The 19595-nt window shown below is 41.8% G+C and overlaps 1 protein-coding gene across 20 annotated transcripts in view; it reads right to left on the reverse strand.

Moving 5' to 3' along the window:
• The window catches only part of PTPRF (protein tyrosine phosphatase receptor type F), a 478748-nt gene that overhangs the window by 425400 nt on the left and 33753 nt on the right, over positions 1 to 19595 (reverse strand). The gene's annotated exons all lie outside the window — the stretch shown is intronic.

Here is a 19595-nt window from a genome sequence, read left to right on the forward strand (position 1 = left end):
CATAGTTGACCAAGTGGAAGTGAAGCTGCAATTGGGGAAGAGGAGGAAGGTGTTGGCAGGCATTGCCAGGTCATCAGCAACTGCCTGATAATGGAACTGGGCTTTAGTACTAGAATGTTTGGGTCTTTTCTCTCTTAGGTGCCAATAAACTGCAACCTGTTCTCACCTAGCAATGCATGTTTCTCCCACTGCTTCTGCCCAGTTCTCCTGTTGTGGGCATAAACACAATTAACGTACGTATACTGTTGTCTAATGTGCTAGATGTGGACACAGTTCAAATGTCACTCCCTTCCATCAGGCAACTTGGTAGAAAGACTGAATCAGTCACACACACACACACACACACACACAGAGAGAGAGAGAGAGAGAGAGAGAGAGAGAGAGAGATCATTCTTAACAACCATCAGGTTTTAAAACTCCTGTACAGAAACAGCAAGCTTGAACACCTGTTTCAAAAATATTAATAAAATAAATTAAAACATAAATTCTTTTCAGACCTCAGGGGGGCACTCTTCACCCAAGCCATGATGCTGGGGCAAGTTTCAAGAGCCTGATTTCCAGGACCTATTTGAGATTCCTGTGTTCTGCTGCTTAAAAGCTAGCCAGACACAAGAGACAGGCGAAGGCTTGCATTCACATGTTTAGCTGAGGCTATTATAATCCACAAGTCCTCTCATGTCTCTTCCAGTACCTGCCTTCATCACTCAGATTAAACCAAGTCATGAACTCTTCCCTGTGCTTGTTTTTTAATTATCAGGTTTGTACAGCCATGCCCTTAATGATCACTTACCCAATCAAATAAAGTCTAGAGTTTGTGCATCACAAAATTAATTTTAGCCAAAACACCAATTTAAAACTTAGTTTGCCCATGGATATACATGGTGGCATGTCACATCTACAGCATTTCTTCCAGAAAGCCTTCATATTCCCATCAGTTTTAAACTGAGTAATGATTATCTAGTCAGAAGTAGGCTGCATTCTTTTATATATTAAACCTAAGTGTAGTCCCCTAAGGCTCAGGGTGGGTATCGCAATCAAAAGCACCTTAAAGATTAGTGTTTCAGAATTTAACAAACAAAATAGGGCTGTGCTATAAAAAATGCCCCATATTTCTTTATGCTCCCAAATTATTGCATATGTATATGTATAAATATGGCCAAAGCCAGTTCACAGCCCCTTTCTACTGACTCTCAAGCCCTCCCCCCAAAAAAGCCACATTCTCATATTTTAATTACTGCAAAGCAGTTTAAAAAATAATTTGCTAAAGTGTATTGCACCAATTCCCACTGCCTTTCCCCTCAGCTCATATTTCACCACTGTTTCCTACTCAACATATCCATGAACTCTGCTTAACACCTGGGCATAATTCTGCTTCACCATGTTGTGCTGTCCTCTGGCACTGAGAGCACTTGACCTCTCCTGCTCTGTTTGTGACACTGTGGCTATGCTTTTCAGTGCTGCAGTAACCAGTATTTTGTCAGCTGAAAACTGACGTTCCAATATGACGTTCCATATACATCGGCCACATCTTATAGCCTTTGGTTGTAAAGTTTCACTCATTTTCAAAAACAGGAGGTCAGCAATTCATGTGGTCAGTGTGTGGCCTTGGCCCAGCTGTGCACAGGTGCAACCATCTGCCTCCTGATTTTGGTCCCAGAGGCCAGGTCCTAGCACTGTGATGTTGGTGTTTTCCCTTCCCGGTGGGGGAAGCTAGTTCTTTTAAAGGGGCAGCTGGACTCTTTCCCCTCCTTCCCTTATCCTAGCAGGAAATGAATTTTTTGAAAATGTCACTGGCTTTCCAATGATCTTTAAGTCATATACCACCCAGTGTGCAGCTAATAAAAGTGTTCTCATCTCCAACAGCATGGGAACTCGTGCAGGGATGGCTAAACAGCTTTAGCATTGCTCTAACTAAACTGACTACCAATAGTTAATTATAGATAAACCACCCTGGGGTGGACATCATTATTGGAGACTGAGGCCTTATTACAATTTTCCTTAAGTCTGTAAAGAATCAATTTAGAATAAATTGAAATAGGGCACTTATTGACCTGCAACAGCAGCAGATAATCACTAATACATACACCTTATAATCGGGATTTTAAAAGTAATTAAAGAAGTGGCATATCATCCCTGCTGTTGAGCAAAGATGTTATTAGAAACCAAACACAGCGAAGTCTCATCATAATATCGGGTTTACTTTTGCAACATAGGCTTTATGAGTTTGTTTTTTAGTGCAAAATTATTCATTTCCCCCTCAAAAATGCAATTTACTTCCATAAGCATCAGATTTCCCACCCCACCCTTTTCACACAAAGCACACCAGGTGAAAGCACCAAGAAATATATGCTTCAAACGGCCCAGTTTTCAATTTTCAAGAAGTGAGAGAAAAGATACGAGTTCATCATTAGCAAAAGCCAAAAATTCTTTCAACGTATTCAGGATAATTAAATATTTATTTCCTGTCTGTTCTGGCATTAGAGTTCCTGAGCTAGGAAAAGATACTTAAAGGGCATCTACACTATAAATGTAGTGTACCAGTTTAACTGGCGAGATGACAAAAATTCTGTTAAGAGAGCCTTCTCTCCATCTCACTCATCAACCATCAAAGACGTATCACAAGTTTCCTAGAAACAGGGTTATTCTTAAACCAACCTGGAATGTAGGTATGCAAGACCCTGAATTCTTTTCCAAATCTTCATATTAAAGTTTATTGTCAGAAGACTAATCACAAAACATCTGCATGGGTTTCCAGATTATAATATTGACACAAACTGCCTGCAAGAGCTATATTTAAAAAGGTCCTACAGGACTCCTATAGGGTACACTGTAAGTATTTAGAGCAGGAACATTAGAATAATAGGCTGGTTTTAATGCTACTTAAGCATTTTTCTCTACACACAACACATGCTATTTGTTTTGCTGGGCCATTTTGAAAAGGTCAAAGAAAATCGGGTAAAGGATCCCTGATCCACCTTATCTTGTGTACAAACAGAAGTTCTAAAAAAAGAGTATCACGTATAGAATACAAATTCCTGTGTACAATGCATTGTGTACAGTGAGCATCAAAATACAGCTTTATAAAAAGACCAGAACAATAAACACTGAAGCCCTGGACAAAGCAACAAGGTGAATTAAAACAATTATAATAAATTTAATATAGTATCTCTTCTTATATTTAAACTATTTTTGCACCTCAGATTCACATACAGCTTTCATAAAGGATGTCTAAGTGTTCAGAAACAAATTGTCCACTTTCCTGCCAAGAGAACTCAATATCATTGATTAATAATCACTAACATTCACACACCTTACCATAGTCATCTCCAAACAATTTTGTTGCAAATGAATGCCAGCGGAGTATTGCATTTTAGCTTTAATCATGCATATATGCCACTGTATTATAATCATCTGTTTAAGCATTAAAGTAATGCAAGTTTGTTCTCTGTTCTGCAGGGAACAAATTAAATAAGGTGCAGAATTTTGTAGAGGGAAAGGATTTCTAATAAGAGGCTGATTTGCTGCTGTATGGTATCTGCAGTTATATTTAAAATGCATGAAGGTTTGATGACATCTCTCCCTGCAAAGTTGACAGTATAAAGCTCAACTAGAGGGTGGCTATGGCAACAGCAATGGGAATAAAGAGAATGACGCTGAGCTGCTTAAACAGATACTCAGGATTTTCTTTGTTTTCATTCATACGGGAACAGATAAGCAGGAGACTGGAGGTGGGGGGAGGGGCTTCTGGAAGATAAAAATATTTAAAGAGTAAATATAAGGAAAGAGTATTTTACTATATAGATAACGTGGGCATGTGCACACACACACAAGTATGTTCCACTTTACAATACAAACCCAAAAAGCTTTAGAGAGATTCCACATTATAGCTTGTAGTTTCAGACTATCAATGTGCTAGGCTGCTTTATTATCTTCCATATTACTTTCTCTACCAGGGGGTAAATCTGTTGTTTTATCTTTAATATCTGTAATATGTTTTCCTCTAACAAAAGGACAGCACCATTATTTCTCTTTTCTCTAACACCAAATGTGTTTTGGATCCTAACGCTATGCCAAATACTACAAACTAAGCTGCAGTCATCTTCTCTTTTATTAATTTCTCTCCAAAGACAAATCCAGAAAGGTAACGCCAGAAATTTGAAGTGAGAATGATTCTACTTCAAAGCAGGAGAGAGCAGTCATCTACAAGGAAAAAATGAAACTCTGCAGAAGCCTATCCAAGTGTAAAGTCAGTGTGCTCTACACAGTGTATATGCTTAGTGTAGCATCAAAAAAAGAAAAAGCCTTAGCAGACTCAATGCAGTATTAATAAAGTACTAATCCTTTTGCCTGTCAGAGCTGTTATCATTGCTCCATGCAAGTGAAACTATTAGTATGCTTTCATCAGCAATTTCTAATGTAAACTTCTGGAAAACAATGACCCACAAACTTAACGGGTAAGGAAATTTTACCATAGCCGATTAGCTATTCTTTAAGAGGGCATAAATACACTAAACCGTCCTCCCTGGCACATGCGCTTGGTTATGTCAAATTAAATTTTTGCAGCCAAGCCTATGGAAAAAGGAGGTTGTGCCAAAGCAACAGAGGAATGTCCCTGTTTCGCATGAGCACTATTACCTGCACCAACGTCATTTCTGCCAGGAACCCACCAGTGTTTGCATAACACACACAGATCAACACCATGCCTGATTCTCCTTTTTTAATAGCACTTGAGTTATCTATATCCATTTATTGAGCTACCATGGTTACACCACAGTCTTGCTTGACCTGAGCAGGCTTGTCTGACCTGTTAAAGCAGCTGACTTTGTGGATTTGTAAAAGATGAATCAACTCATTTCTTCCGGTATTACCGTATTTTTCGCCCCATACGACGCACTTTTTCCCCTCCAAAAATGAAGGGGAAATCTGGGTGCGTCCTATGGGGCGAATGCGGGCTTTCGCTGAAGCTTGGAGAGCGAGAGGGGTCGGTGCGCACCGACCCCTCTCGCTCTCCAGGCTTCAGGAAAACATCCGCAGCCTAGGCAGCCCTGCAGGAACTGAAAGCAGAGCGCCCTGCACGCCTGGCAGACATCCACAGTGTGGGGAGTCCTGCGAAAGTTCCCGCAGGGCTCCCCACGCTGCGGATAGCAGCCTGCCGCCCGGCGCACAGGGCGCCCTGAAGCAGAGCGCCCCTCACGCTGGACAGACATCGGCCAGCCCCACAAGCTCGGGGGATGGCGGGGAGGCGCAGCGCCGCCATCCCGCTGTTCCCCGACCTGGTTTTTGGGGAGAAATAAAGGAAAACATTTTTTCCTTTATTTCCCCCCCAAAAAACTAGGTGAGTCCTATGGGACGGAGCGTCCTATGGGACGAAAATACGGTATTTTGTCAGTAATGCAAGATACATGGAAATGATTACCACAAAAAATGGATCAAGCACTTATAGGAGGAACCCTAATGAAGAAGGCAGAAGACCCATCTTCCCCAGCATCCTGTTTCCCTCGGGGGCCAATGGGAAGCCCACAAACAGGACCAAGACACAACAGCTGTTGTTTCCCAGCCACTCATATTCTATGACCGTATAGATAGCCTTATCCTCCATGAATTTGTCTAGTCCCCCATTAAAGCAATCTAAATTGGCGCACATTGGCACATCTTGTGGCAAGTAATTCCAACTTATTCTTCTCTATGACACAGTATGACACATAGACAACTCCCTCCCGTCTGTCCTAAATCTTCTACCACTTAGTATCACAGGATGACAATGAGTTCTAGTATTTTGAGAATGAGAAGGAGGCGAAATCTGTTAATTTTCTCCACACCATGCATAATATTAAACTCCTCTAAGCCCCCAAAGTTGCAATCTTTCCTAACAGGAGTTTCTCTAGCCCCTTATTTTAGTTGTGCTTTTCTTATAAGGGGAACAAATCTGCTTGCATGTGCAGCTATTAGCTAGAGTTTAATTTCTAGCATTCTACTGAAATCTCTGCAAACACAAACGGTGAGACAGTCATAATTTTGGAAGTAACTTCTATTTTTAGCTAAAATGCATCCAGTTAGCAAAAAAACAGCTCCTACTTTCAACCCTTTTTGATAAGCAGACCTAACTGCAGGGCAACGTTTATCTCATTGAATTTAGGGGGACAGACATACTATCCAAACAAAACTGAAGGATAGTTTGCACAGTTATGATTAGGTCTCACTGTACAGTCAAAAGAGGAGCTGATGGATAAGAGAGACTGCTGCTTTTGTCAAATGGGGGGGTGACAATGGTGACAAGAACCTACTCAGATTCATTTAATAACTTCATTAATAATAAAAGGATAGAATAACCACCTCAACTGAATTTTCAGGCACTAAAGGAGGAAATTCCACAAAAATGGGAGTGGGGTTCATCCTGAAAGTCAAGGGATTACAGATTCCTGAGGCAAGGAAATAAAATGTTGTTTAATCTGGAATAGTTATCAAAAGAGCACCATCCTCCACATGTTTACTCAGAAGTAAATTACACTGTGTTAAATGGGGTTTACTCCTACAAAGTATATCAAGAGCTACAGTGGCACCTTGCTTGTCAAACTGCTTGGCTCCCGAACAAATCGGCTCCCAAACTCCGCAAACCTGGAAGTAAGTGTTCCAGCTTGCAAACATTTTCCAGAAGCCAAACGTCTGGCGCGGCTTCCAATTGAGTGCAGGAAGCTTCTGCAGCCAATCAGAAGCTGCGCCTTGGTTTTCAAACGGTTCCAGAAGTCAAATGGACTCCCGGAACGGATTAAGTTTGACAACCAGGGTACCACTGTATAGCCTAGGTGAGATATACTGTAGAAGAATGCGTACCTCCTCTGGCAAAAATATCAGTTGCAGAATTCCCTACCTATTAATATCAAGCAAGCATCATCAGTATTAAAGTTTGGATAATTCACACTATCTTTCCCTGGGGTGCGATCAAGCTAGCTATTATTGATGCATTATTGTCTGATTGAATTGTATTTTATCTATTAGATTTATATTGCTTTATGAGATTTTATGACATTCACCACTTAGACTCAATGCTAAACCAAACTATGGCTTACCAGGAACTAGCAAGAGTGCTGGTGTACAGGAAGAAAATCATGCCATTTTGTTCCTCCTTGCTCCGGCCACATCACCAGGAGTTAAGCCATGGTTGGCTTAACATTATATCCAAATCAAAGGTTGTGGTTTGTTTTCCCCAAAAGAAACGACAAGCAGTAACCCAAGAACAAACCCTGGTTACAAGTTGTGGTTTGTTTGGAGTAAGACAAACAAACCACAAGTCCACATTCTCATGAAATGCTCACTTGGCTTCAGTAGCACTTTGGAAACAGGACTAGGGGACAAACCACAAATCCAGGTTCAGATGGAACACTAAGCTAAACCATGACTTAGATCACAATAGCATGGCAGTAGTAGGAACAGGAGAGGAGTGAAGTAGCCACAATTTTATCCTTGTGTCCCAGCATACCTGCTCATTCACAATAACCCATAGTATCATTATGTGTGAACTAGGCCATTCTTTGATTAATTTATAGAAATGTATACGTCATTTAAAGTAATTGACTGACAATGGGAGTGGAATGTGTGTCCATAGCATTCCGCTTTCCAAGGGAAATTTGTTTCAGAGATTCACACTTGGCAGAAGAAGAGTGAAGGCTAGTAAGAGGAATTATTAAAATCCACACCTATTAAACAAATCAGTTTAACTCTATGAAGATATATGAATTTGCAAAACTGAACTACACTAAAAACAAAGCCCAGAATGATAAGATTTTGCCAAAAGCAGAGTGATAATAATCAAAGTAGACCCACTAAAAGCAATGGACGTAAGGATGCCTTAGTTGGCTATCACCCTGAGAAAGTATCCTCTTGCCTTGATTGTTGCTGTTTCATTATAAATTCAGAGCAGCAGCTAGCATATCCATACACTAATTGCACAACTTCCCAAACTACATTCTTACAAAAATGAAAATACATTTAATATCTATATAGTGATCACAGCAGCCAATAATTTGCCATTTACTGCCATCCCACATACTCAAAGCAACATCCGCCACATATCTGTCAACCACCACCAACTAATTACACCCATGGAACCTTGAGTCTTTTCACTATGAAGTATCTACAAATAAGGTGGACAGCTTAAACATTAAGGTTTTTTACACCTCTTAATAGTCTATATAATCTTGTACAGAGAATATTAATCCTTGGGCGTTAATGAAAAATGCAAATAGTACCAGACAGAACCAGAGAGAACTGATCTTAGAAAGAAAAGGTTGCAAAATGTCATAGTTTTAACACTTCTACCTCTCACAGAGCATGGCTTGAGACAATACTACTAATCTTGCAACCAATCCTGGTATCTTCTGCTGCTGTCGTCAAATATATTTACTTCATCTGAAATGGAACTTTTGCCATCTTCCCATAAAACTGGCAGAAAGTTAAGGTATATTTCATGTTGTTCTGCACTGGTTCTTAATGTCTGCAAAGGAGGCAAAGGTGCAGATATTGATGATAATCAAGGAACTTCTCTGTTGTGGCTCCTTGGCTCTGGAAATGAGATTGGGGGTAGCAACCATAGCTCGTGGTAGATCATGAAGGTCCCATGTTTTTCATGAATAAGTTCTCAGGTTCAATCCCTGGCATCTCTAGTTTAAAAAGAACAAGTAGTAGGTGATGGGGAAAACTTCTGTCCGAGATCCCTGAGAGCCTCTGCCAGTCAGAGTAAGCAGTACTGGGCTAGATGGAGAAATGGTCTCACCTAAGTATAAGGCAGCATCCTATGTTCCTAATTCGCTGCCCTGAGAGAGTCACCTGTCTGACTCCTAAAGACTTCTCCAGACCTTACAGTTTAAGGAGGACTTTGGAATTCTGGAATGTGGTAAAGTTATTTGCTAGGGCTGTTGGTTTTAGGGTTTTGCTCTCTCTGTGTGTGTGTGTGTGTGTACACGCACAAGCATGCATGTGAACAATTTCGAGAACTTAAATTGAGGCTAGTTTACCATGTAAGCAAGTGTTCAAGTAAGTAAAAAAAAAAAATCAAGAAAATGCAGACATGTGATTCCTGCTCCCTCACATCACTTACACTCTCAGAAAAGAAACGCATCAGAAAATCTTACGTTTATACAATGTTATTTTGACTTATCTTTCAAGAGACAGGCTAGAAATCTTGAGGGAATATCCTATGGGAATATCCTAATTCCAGTCTAAGGCTTTATGATGTGTGTGGACTAACAAATCAAGCAACACCTTCTATATAGCAGACAGGGAGATAGTGACCAAAAGAGTCTACAGTCATTCTAGGGCTATGGCAGGCAATCACACAGGCTACATTTATTTAATTACATTCCTAACCCAGCCTTCCTCTCAAAGGACCACAGGGTGGCAAACAAGATTACACCTCTGGGGAAAGCAACACTAAACTGCTTTCACTCGGAGGCAATGTGGTTTGTAAAGGTTGACATTTTAGTTAGTTGATACATCTAATTAATTTAAGGCATTGCCTCTTCAGCAGAAAAGGATCCCAAAACAGTTTGTCAGGAGCAGACAATATAATTTCTGCCCTTAGGGTTTCAAGGTAGAAGCCATAGCACAAAAGAAAAGCAGGTTAAGGAGGGAAGAGGAAATCTAGTAAACTCAGACACCAGTTCTTGAAGTTACAAAATATTTTATCATGATCAGCTTGAGTGGAAATAGTTTAGGGAAAGAAAGAGCCAAACGTAGCTAGTCTCTCAGCAGTCAGTGGTTACCCTGCTTCCCTTCCCTTCTCCAGATAACTATTGAGGGAGAAGAGGACTCTGGTGCAAGCTGGTCACTCAGCAGAGCTGATGGAGTGCCCCTACAGTCCCACCTATCCTTTTGTTGCAGTCTGATAGAATTTCATCCAAACATTAACAGCATGCCTAGTGAGGTTACTAGAATCAAGCTGCAAGAAAATAATCAAATAAAATGCAGTCTGGTGACTGACTGTCCTTTGCCCATCACAAAGAGAAAGATGCTTCCTTTTCCTCCCAATACCTCCACGCAATCATCCCCCCAAAATGAGTTCCAGAAGCATCTGTTGCTTCAGCAGTGGTGATGGGACAGCACCCTTAAGCACAGCTGAAGTCAACAGGCTAGCTAGCTAAGGGGAGTAGGGAGACACAGGCCAGTCCACATGGAATACACAACTCTGTTCTCAAATGCCTTGACACACTCTCAGCCTCTGTCTCCTGACACAGCTGTCTCACTCTGACTAATGTTGGTGACAGCCCTGAATCCTACCCCTCTTCCAAGTTCCCTGGAAGGCTTTGGAAAAAAGCAGTCCATTGGATCAGTTTGGAAGCATGTAGAAACGGCTTCTCTGAAGCCCTATGCATGGCAAAAGATCCACGGAAGGAGTATCATCAGCGGCAACTGCAATTAATAGCTATCTAGGAAGACAAGCAAACGTGAATATATACCTGAATAGCAATCACACAAGCACTGAAAGTTTATGCAGATTCCAAAGATTTCAATCATGTTTTCTCTTTCCAACCAAATTGTGATTACAGGATAAAAGTAAGGACTGGAAGTAACACAGCTAATTTTACCAATACATTTGACATTCTTTTATATACAGTGGTACCTCGGGTTACATACGCTTCAGGTTACATACGCTTCAGGTTACAGACTCCACTAACCCATAAATATTATCTCGGGTTAAGAACTTTGCTTCAGGATGAGAACAGAAATCATGCAGCAGCAGCGCAGCGGCAGCAGGAGGCCCCATTAGCTAAAGTGGTGCTTCAGGTTAAGAACAGTTTCAGGTTAAGTATGGACCTCCGGAATGAATTAAGTACTTAACCCGAGGTACCACTATATTAATAGCATAATTAATGCTAAACCGCTTGGACAATAATGGACTAAATATTACCCAAATGACAATAAGCAAAGAAAAATGAGAACACCACATGTATGAAGCATACATTAAAGAATACAAATGCATTAACGTTGTTTATTATTATTTTTTCCTAATATCTCCACTGCATATATAATATATGCAGGAGAGATCAATAGATCTAAGGTCTAAGAAAAGTTCATGTTAGACAGAGCTTGTAAACTATAGTATGGGAGATTTACTGAAAATTGTTTTAACTAGCTTGAAATACAAAATTTGTTGCATTCAATTGAATACTGGGAATCTCTGCTTTTATTTTATCAGTTCCTAGCATCTATCCTAGCATTTTTAGAACTTGAGGCAGCATATTGAGTAGAATCTGCAGTCATCTGGAGCAAAACGTATGCGATTGGCAACTCTTATGTACCTCTGCTGCCACCCCTGCTGCAGTCCCCAAACATTATAGAATGCAATTTGCCTGCCAACAGCCCATTAATCCCACCCAATCTTCAGAGATGCAAAGTTGCAGTACCCTGGTCGCCAGTGGCAACCATATAATTAGGTCTGGTGCCTGGGAGAAAGAAAAGAAAGCAATGTTCTTCCTCCTACACCGCAGAGTGAAGGAGCAGCATTAAAACCCATGTTGCTAAGCTGCTGTGGTCAGTTGTGCCAGTAGGTGGGATACTGTGTGCTTACATGGCTTCTCCCAAGTCATTTCCCCCTGTGTTCTTACAGAAGGGAGGAGCTAATTGATTAAGTATGTTGTCTAAAAGCTGATGGGGGGGGGAGAGCTCTATGATCAGATATCTTAAGTTTCCTTTTGCTTAAAGGGACCCAACATTGGATCAAGGGCACAATGTTGGGTAAAGAGGGTTAACCCTTTCCCTGATCTAAATTGCACCTCCCCTGGAAGCTGTTTTTTCCTATTTGGGGAAAATATCTTTAGTAGAGGAATTTCACTTAGGAAAACAGCACAGTATGGAATTAAAACAAAAACCTATCAGTGTGGTCCTGATTCAATTCATGCCCCCAGCTGCATTTTATACATAGAGTATATATAAAAGAAACATTTAGATATTCTATCACAGATCTCCCTTATCTCACCTAATTTGGCCCTTGGTTTCTCTCAGTTCACTGATATAGGGGGAGGTACAGTCACCCAGTAGGGACGCGGGTGGCGGTGTGGGTAAAACCTCAGCGCCTAGGACTTGCCGATCGCATGGTCGGCGGTTCGAATCCCCGCGGCGGGGTGCGCTCCCGTCGTTCGGCCCCAGCGCCTGCCAACCTAGCAGTTCGAAAGCACCCCCGGGTGCAAGTAGATAAATAGGGACAGCTTACCAGCGGGAAGGTAAACGGCGTTCCGTGTGCCGCGCTGGCTCGCCAGATGCAGCTTGTCACGCTGGCCATGTGACCCGGAAGTGTCTGCGGACAGCGCTGGCTCCCGGCCTATAGAGTGAGATGAGCGCACAACCCTAGAGTCTGTCAAGACTGGCCCGTATGGGCAGGGGTACCTTTACAGTCACCCAGCAGGTTGTTGGCTCTTTTATTTTCCAGAGTTTAACCCTCTCCTTCACCTTATAATCCCTTCTTATGGCTTTCAGGTATGATTCCCCCCCCTCCTCCAGAGCTCTCCCTATAGCTTTAAGATTAGAACAAAAAAGAATTGCTGATGGAAGACAGATCTACTGATAACCTTGCAAAAAATAAATTGCCAGCTATTAGAGCCCTAATAGTAACCTCACTCTCCAACTTCTCTGCCCTTCCAATATGTGGAGATTAGTACATACACACACACACACACGAACGAAAAATTGGTTCCCAATGCACGCAAAATAATACACATGTGGGAAACAGTTAATACTATTGCAGGTTTTGATATTACTTCATTGCAAATGATACTAAAATATACCACATCATTGGATTGTGAAGTTAGGATCAGTAACTCAAGAACACAACAGGAAGTGCCCACTCTATGCGCGCGCGCGCGCACACACACACACACACACACACACACACAATATGTGTAAAATGAAGCAAGACAATGCTGTTTCTAATTTACTATTTTTTAAGCCTGCAGCCATATGCTCATACCTCATTAATCTAATCTAAAATTGCCAGTAACTGGTAAACTCTTAACTCATACAATCCAAATAAATGCACCATTTTTTAAACGAAGGAAGTTGTGCACTGGGTATTTTTACTGTAAGAACTTTGCCTTCTCACACTTTATTGCTTGTTCTGTGAAAGCACTCCAAGCAATGCGAGCTCCAGAATTCTAGCAGCCCTCAAGCAAGGTGCTCTGAACCTGGAAAATATGAATTGCAAAAAAACTCTCTCCAGCTGCCTGTGTGCTCTATGTGAACTGAGAATTGCAATGCCATTGAGGCGTCACCCATTGCCAGTACTGTGGCTGTGGCAAATGCCTGACATTGCTATCATCTGGAGCCATCCCCACCTCAAAGAACATTAAATAAATAATTTAAAAGGAATGAATTTTAGCTTCTGCTTCAGCCGATGATGTCTTTCTGAAACACTAGACGCGTACCAAAGCTATCTGTAATATTGCTTGCATGTCTCCAGCAAGGATCACATTTACTAGGAGTCATTATTCTACTAAACATGATCCTTTTGGGGCGGGGGCATCCAATTCAGAATGCTACAAAACAAAACTATCAAGAATTTGAAACAGTAAGTTACGTAATAGTTATGTATCAAACAAGAAAGCTAAAATGCTGAATCATATTTAATAATTTACTCTGTTAGCATGTATAGCTGAACAATGGCTTTGACAATTGGTGGGCTGAAGCTTTTAATAAAATTTTTTGAAATGTTTGTCAAGTTAGTGAGTTAGTCAATTTTTGAAATGTTTGTCTCCCTACCACCATCCCCTCACTAAATTTCTTATACTGTTCAGAATCCACCCACAGTTCAAGCAGTTTCATCAGTTCTTACAGTTCACTCACACAATAAACGTAGAGACCTAACCCTAGATTCTGAAGAATTACTTGAAAAAAACAATCATTGCCTCCTCTTTCACTGCAAACTTAACCTCATAGCAGCAGCAGCAGTGCTGTGAATCAGTAATGAGACATCTGATTCATCAAGAAATTCATATCTGAAGGATTTTCAGTTAGATTTCCTGCATTTCGATTGACACAATAAAAAAATCACATACGATGAAAGATGGGGAAAGAATGCCCCATCAAGATCTTGTCTACAAAGTTTTTCTCCAAACATTAAACTTTTTCTCCAAAGATAAAACTTTTCTCCAAAGATAAAACTTTTCCAACACTTTTGCTACTCTTCATATGTCCTTGATGGTGGACAGAGTTTGATCTAATACTGCTTTTATTGTCCTTACCTCCTATAATACAGCATAATCTATTGAAAGAACATCGTAACTACTATCTATTATCATGCACATTCTGCAACAACACTGTGCAAGCACACAATCAGGTATAGGATACATACAGAATTCAGCATGCTGAGGAAAACAGATTTCATTGCTGTTGTTGTTTTTAAATTAAGTTCCTAGTCCTTATTGCTACTACATCCAGGACTGGAAGAAGAATGTGTATGAAAACAACTTGCTGGAGAATAACAGCAAGAGAAGAAAACTGCCTTCATGTCCTGCTTGTGGGTTTCTCACAGACACCTGGTTGGCCACTATGGGAAACAGGATGCTGAACTAGATTGATCTAATGCAGCAAGGCTCCTCTTATTTCTGTGATGTTAATGTACATATGGACAGGTCCTGGAGGGCCTCTCCTCCCTTTACACAGTTAGCAACAAAAGAAAACCAGCAAAATCACATTCTAACATTTGATGTACATACTTTATTTTTGTTAATACAACATACATACAGCTCTAACACATACAAATGTGAACAGGGCAGAGGAGGCACAGGCTTCTACTGGGAAGAGCTCACTAAATGGCCTGGTTTGCATGAGACAGTAAGCCAGAGTTAAACAATTATTTGCTTGGAACAAGCAAGTGTGCTGGTGCACATTGCTTAAATGCTGCCTGTTCCCCACTTGCCACATCAGGGGGCAACAAAGCAGTATTCATGGGCAGTATCCAAGTATGTTTTACTCAACAGTAGACCTGTTGAAATGAATGTCCCCCTCTCCCCTTAGCCAGGGAAGTTCTCATTAGAGGAGGGAGGGAGTCATAAGTCAGGCTCCATATGAGGGTAAGGATCCTGCAGTGAGCCTGGGGAGGGGCTGTCTGCAACCAGAAGTTGTTCAGGCTCTGACACCAAGGCTGAATGGGTCCCAAGTCCAAAGGAAAACTGGCCCATCTCAAGCAGTTTCCAACTATAGGTGTGGATTCCTCAGGAGCAATGGTCTCTTCAGAAGTAAGACCCTCCTCTCAAGAAGGCCTCCAGAGAGAAAGGAGCTGACAGAAATCAGCTGAGGTTGGGTGAGGTTCCAGCAACTCCCGCTCAAAACCCCCCATGTGGGCTGGAAGACCTGCTGGAGCCATATTTATGCACCTGTTCTGTGTTCTATTTCCTCTCATGTCTCCTGCCTATGCTGAACTTGACCATGGAATGCTCTGGCTTTGCCTCTCACCTCACTCTTTGTTATGCACTCTGACCTTGGAACAGCCCTGGATCCTGTTTGGGTTGTTGCTGGCAAATTTACTTGGGTACCCCATGAGTACAGTACACCCCATTACCACCAGCTAAAACAGGTGGTCAGCACTCCAGTTTGTTTCCTTCCAACACAGTCAGAGGAGGAAGATGGGCCCAAGTGGGAATGATTTGAGCAGTGTATACCAGCATACTTGCTCATTCCCGGAAAGTCATTGTTTGTTTGATTCTCATTTACCATTACGTATAAACCAAGCCAACGAAAGCAAGTCTCAACATGCATACTATATTGTGTACTCAGCTCAACATGAACATAATCTGAAAGTTCACCTTTCCAGTTTTGTTACAAGTTGCATCCTTTAGTCTTCTCACATTACCAAATTTTGAACAAATCACAATTTATTTGTACATGACTATTCTGTTCAAACAAAGATGTGCTATCCCAAGCCCACGTTCCCAGCATGTTCACACTCCTGTCTCAGCAACATCTATGCTGACTTGGTAGTGTCCACAGAGTGGAAAATGGCAAGGTGCCCAAGACTGTGCTCTACTGGGAACTGGATTCAGGCACCCACTGGCAGACCAACTCTGTGTTACAAAGGTGTCTGCAAACATCATATGAAGGATGGCAACATCAGCCCCATCATTAGGCAATCCCTTACAGACAACCACAGTGCCTGAAGACAGACAGACAGGTCACGTATCCACAGCAGTGACCAGAGGAGAAACAACCACTGGGAGGAGCACAGAGAGAAGAGACGCCATGCTGCATCTGCAGCAGCACAACTGGATGCCTTCAGCTGCCCCAGCTGCAGCAAAACATGTCTTTCCATATCAGTCCCTACAGTCACTGTAGCTCTCCAATGGTTTGACATCCTCTGCAAATACGACTCCTCTATTGTTTCCCAAGACAGATGGATGCCAACAACAATTTTGTTCAAAACAAAGAATGAAAACGCCCTAAAAAGGACATCGACAGTATACTGTTTATTCATAGCACCTTCATAATTGATACTTCAAAAAATGCCTCAATAGCAGAACAATTCATTCATTATTCATTAGTAAGAGGAAAAGAGCATGGCATCCTCCGCCCTGGGAAGTAGTAGCATTAGAATGAGCCCTTTTTAAAAGAGAAAAAGGAAGTGTGGAGCCACTCCTCAGTCCCAGCTGATGCAGGAACATGATGCATCACATTCCGATCTTGATGGTAAACAGCAAAAGCTCTTTATCCCCCTTTGTTATGATGCTCAAAGCAAGTCTTTCTCTATGCCCTTTCCCCATCCCAGTGTGTCATTAAACCTGCAATGCATTTACTAAGTACACAGCAGGAATGGATATTTTTTCTATGCCAGAGTTATTGTCAGACGTGCTAGACCAGTGGTGGCCAAACCTGGCCCTCCAGCTGTTTTTGGATTACAACTCCCATCAGCCCTAGTTAACAGGACCAGTGGAACCGGGATGATGGGAACTGTAGTCCCAAAACAGCTGGAGGGCCAAGTTTGGCCAACACTGTGCTAGACACCTTTTCTTGTATGTACCTTCCCAAAACTTAAGATATTTTTTTGTTACCATGCTCCATGTATCCCTGCCAAATGAAGTAGGGTGGGTAATCACTAGGGCAGCCTTTCTCAACCTGTGGGTCCCCAGATGTTGTTGGACTACAACTCCCATCACCCCTAGCTAGCAAGGCCAGAGCTCAGGGATGATGGGGGTTGTAGTCCAACAACACCTGGGGACCCACAGGTTGATAACCACTGCACTAGGGAGAGGGCCATTCCAGTAGTGCGCCTCCCTCCCTGCGCCAAATTATGGAACAGCTTTCCTAGAAAGGTTCCCCTGGCACCACCCTTGTGGTCGTTTTGGCTATGGGTGATATCTTCTGGGTCACTCATGCAATTTCATTCTCTCAATTTTTATAAGTGTGTTTTTATTTCGGAGTTGTGATGAGTTTTGTTTTCTTGTCTGTATTCCTATTCCTATTTTATGATTTTGTTTTATCTTGTATTTAAAGTGTTTTTATACTTATTTGTTGCACCATGCTCCAGTAACTTTTATGTTATGGGCAGCATACAACTGCTGTTAATAAATAATAAATGTGTTAGAGACCCCACTGTCTATGTCCCTCAATGTTACATAAGCACATTCAAAGCTAAATTCCGCCTCATGAGAAAAAACGCAGGAACCTGTGAACAAGAGCCTAGAACAGTGCTGTGAATTATTTTAATTGCATTGAACCAAGCAAGGTTTTGCTGAAAGAATTACTAAAGAGAAAGATTTGGATGCAATGCCTTGGAGACCGAGTTTGCTAAAAATATTGCTAGCTGAGCAATACATTAGGGCAGACTTTTGGGAACATGTTAATTGGGTAATTCCTCAAAGATTAAATAGTACACAGATTTCTTGCTTACAAGTCAATTAACTTTTTTATTTAACAGTATTTATTTGCTAAGGAGGAGAAGACAGGGCCTTCATATGCTACATAGCTCAGCAGACTGGAAGTTTTTCCATGGGTCAAACACTACACCATCATATACCCAGTATATGATTCGGGTGTAAATAAGTTGTGTTTCTCTCATCATGGGTGCCTTTCTTCAAGCCACTGGTCACAGTAATGACTACAGCTGTCCCTAAACACTAAATTTTCTCAACAGTCATGTAGAGATGCAACTCATTTGTGTGAATAAGGCCTCTCTCCATATTTGCAGCCATCCATCGCCATGCTGACAACTGAGTGTGCATGCCCAAGTGGAGTGAGCATGCAGGAGGGTGGCCCAGGTAGGTCCTCCCATGCTCCCCATATCATTGCTACCAAGAGAATGAAGAGAAGGCAGACCCACCCACCACTGACAATAAGGATGAGAGAAGGAAGCCATGAAGGGGAGAAAGTCTTTGCCCCTTTGTCCACCAGCATCTCCCCCCCCACCCCAAACAGTGAGAAAAGGAAGCCTGCATTCTATAAACAAAGACCTTCTCCCCTTGTTTCCCCCACCCCACCAGTAGCAGCAGCAGCAGGGTAATGTGGGGGTTTGGGGTAAGTTGTGAGAAGATGGGTTTGGGGGCAAACTGAGGGACAGAAGGGACTGGCAGCAGGTTGGGAATTTGGCAGGTAGGCGGTGTTGGCAAGCAATGTTAACAGGGGAAGCCGCCTTTAGTAATACAATGCAAACTTACTTCTTGTGGTTGTAACAGGCTCCAGACAGGAGTCTACTTCAGGCAATATGGTATAGTGATTAGTGTGTCGGACTAGGACCTAGAGATCAGGATTCAAACCCTCAAACGGCCATAAAGCTTGGGCCAGTCACTATCTCTCAGCCTAACCTACCTCACAGTATTGCTGTGATTATAAAAGGAGAGGGAAGAACCACGTGACCACCTTTATACTGTATTATTGCAGGAATATGGGGATATAAATGAAACAAGCAAGTAAGTAAATAATGCATACATCCAAATCCTGCTTGTGTGAAAAGCCATTCAGATCATCCTCAGGGGTCCACCAATTCCACCGCTCGCGAGCCAGTCATATTTTGTGTAAATGCAGAAAAACTGGGAGTGAGGAGCCTCCTATCACACTGACCTTTGGAGGATGTCCTCATCCTGCTTCTTACAGCATCAAAAGTTCAGTAGTGCAACTGAGGAAACCCCCTTTCCCTTCCCACAACAACTGCACAGAATCCAGCTTACAATGAGAGATTGCCCCAGCTCAGGAACACTTCAGAACCCACAACTTGGGAATGGGGACTAGATATATCACATGTCATATGAGGCAGGAGCCTTCTTACCAGAAGGAAAAAAGTAATCACCCATGCCAGTTGGCTCAATGAAGACTACCCCACACTACTGTCTCTTTATACAACGGTACATAGTACTTGGGATCCTGAGAGAAGAGAGTTTGTCAAGTTGGTAGATGAAGTTGCAAGTGTTGTATATTTTTACAACAGAGGCAGATTACAGAGCAGCATAGCATAAATGTTTAAAAAGACTTAAGTATTACTTTATCATAAATTATGGACGGATCTACCACCGGGCCAATTTATTGATATGGACAGCATTTCAATCCCACTGAAAAAAACAAGAATCAAGAAATGCACTTGGAAGAATTTAAATGAAAAATAACAGAATAGGAAAGATCTGTTT

This window comes from Podarcis raffonei, chromosome 6 (assembly GCF_027172205.1).
Source record: "Podarcis raffonei isolate rPodRaf1 chromosome 6, rPodRaf1.pri, whole genome shotgun sequence".
NCBI classification, from domain to species: Eukaryota; Metazoa; Chordata; class Lepidosauria; order Squamata; family Lacertidae; genus Podarcis; species Podarcis raffonei.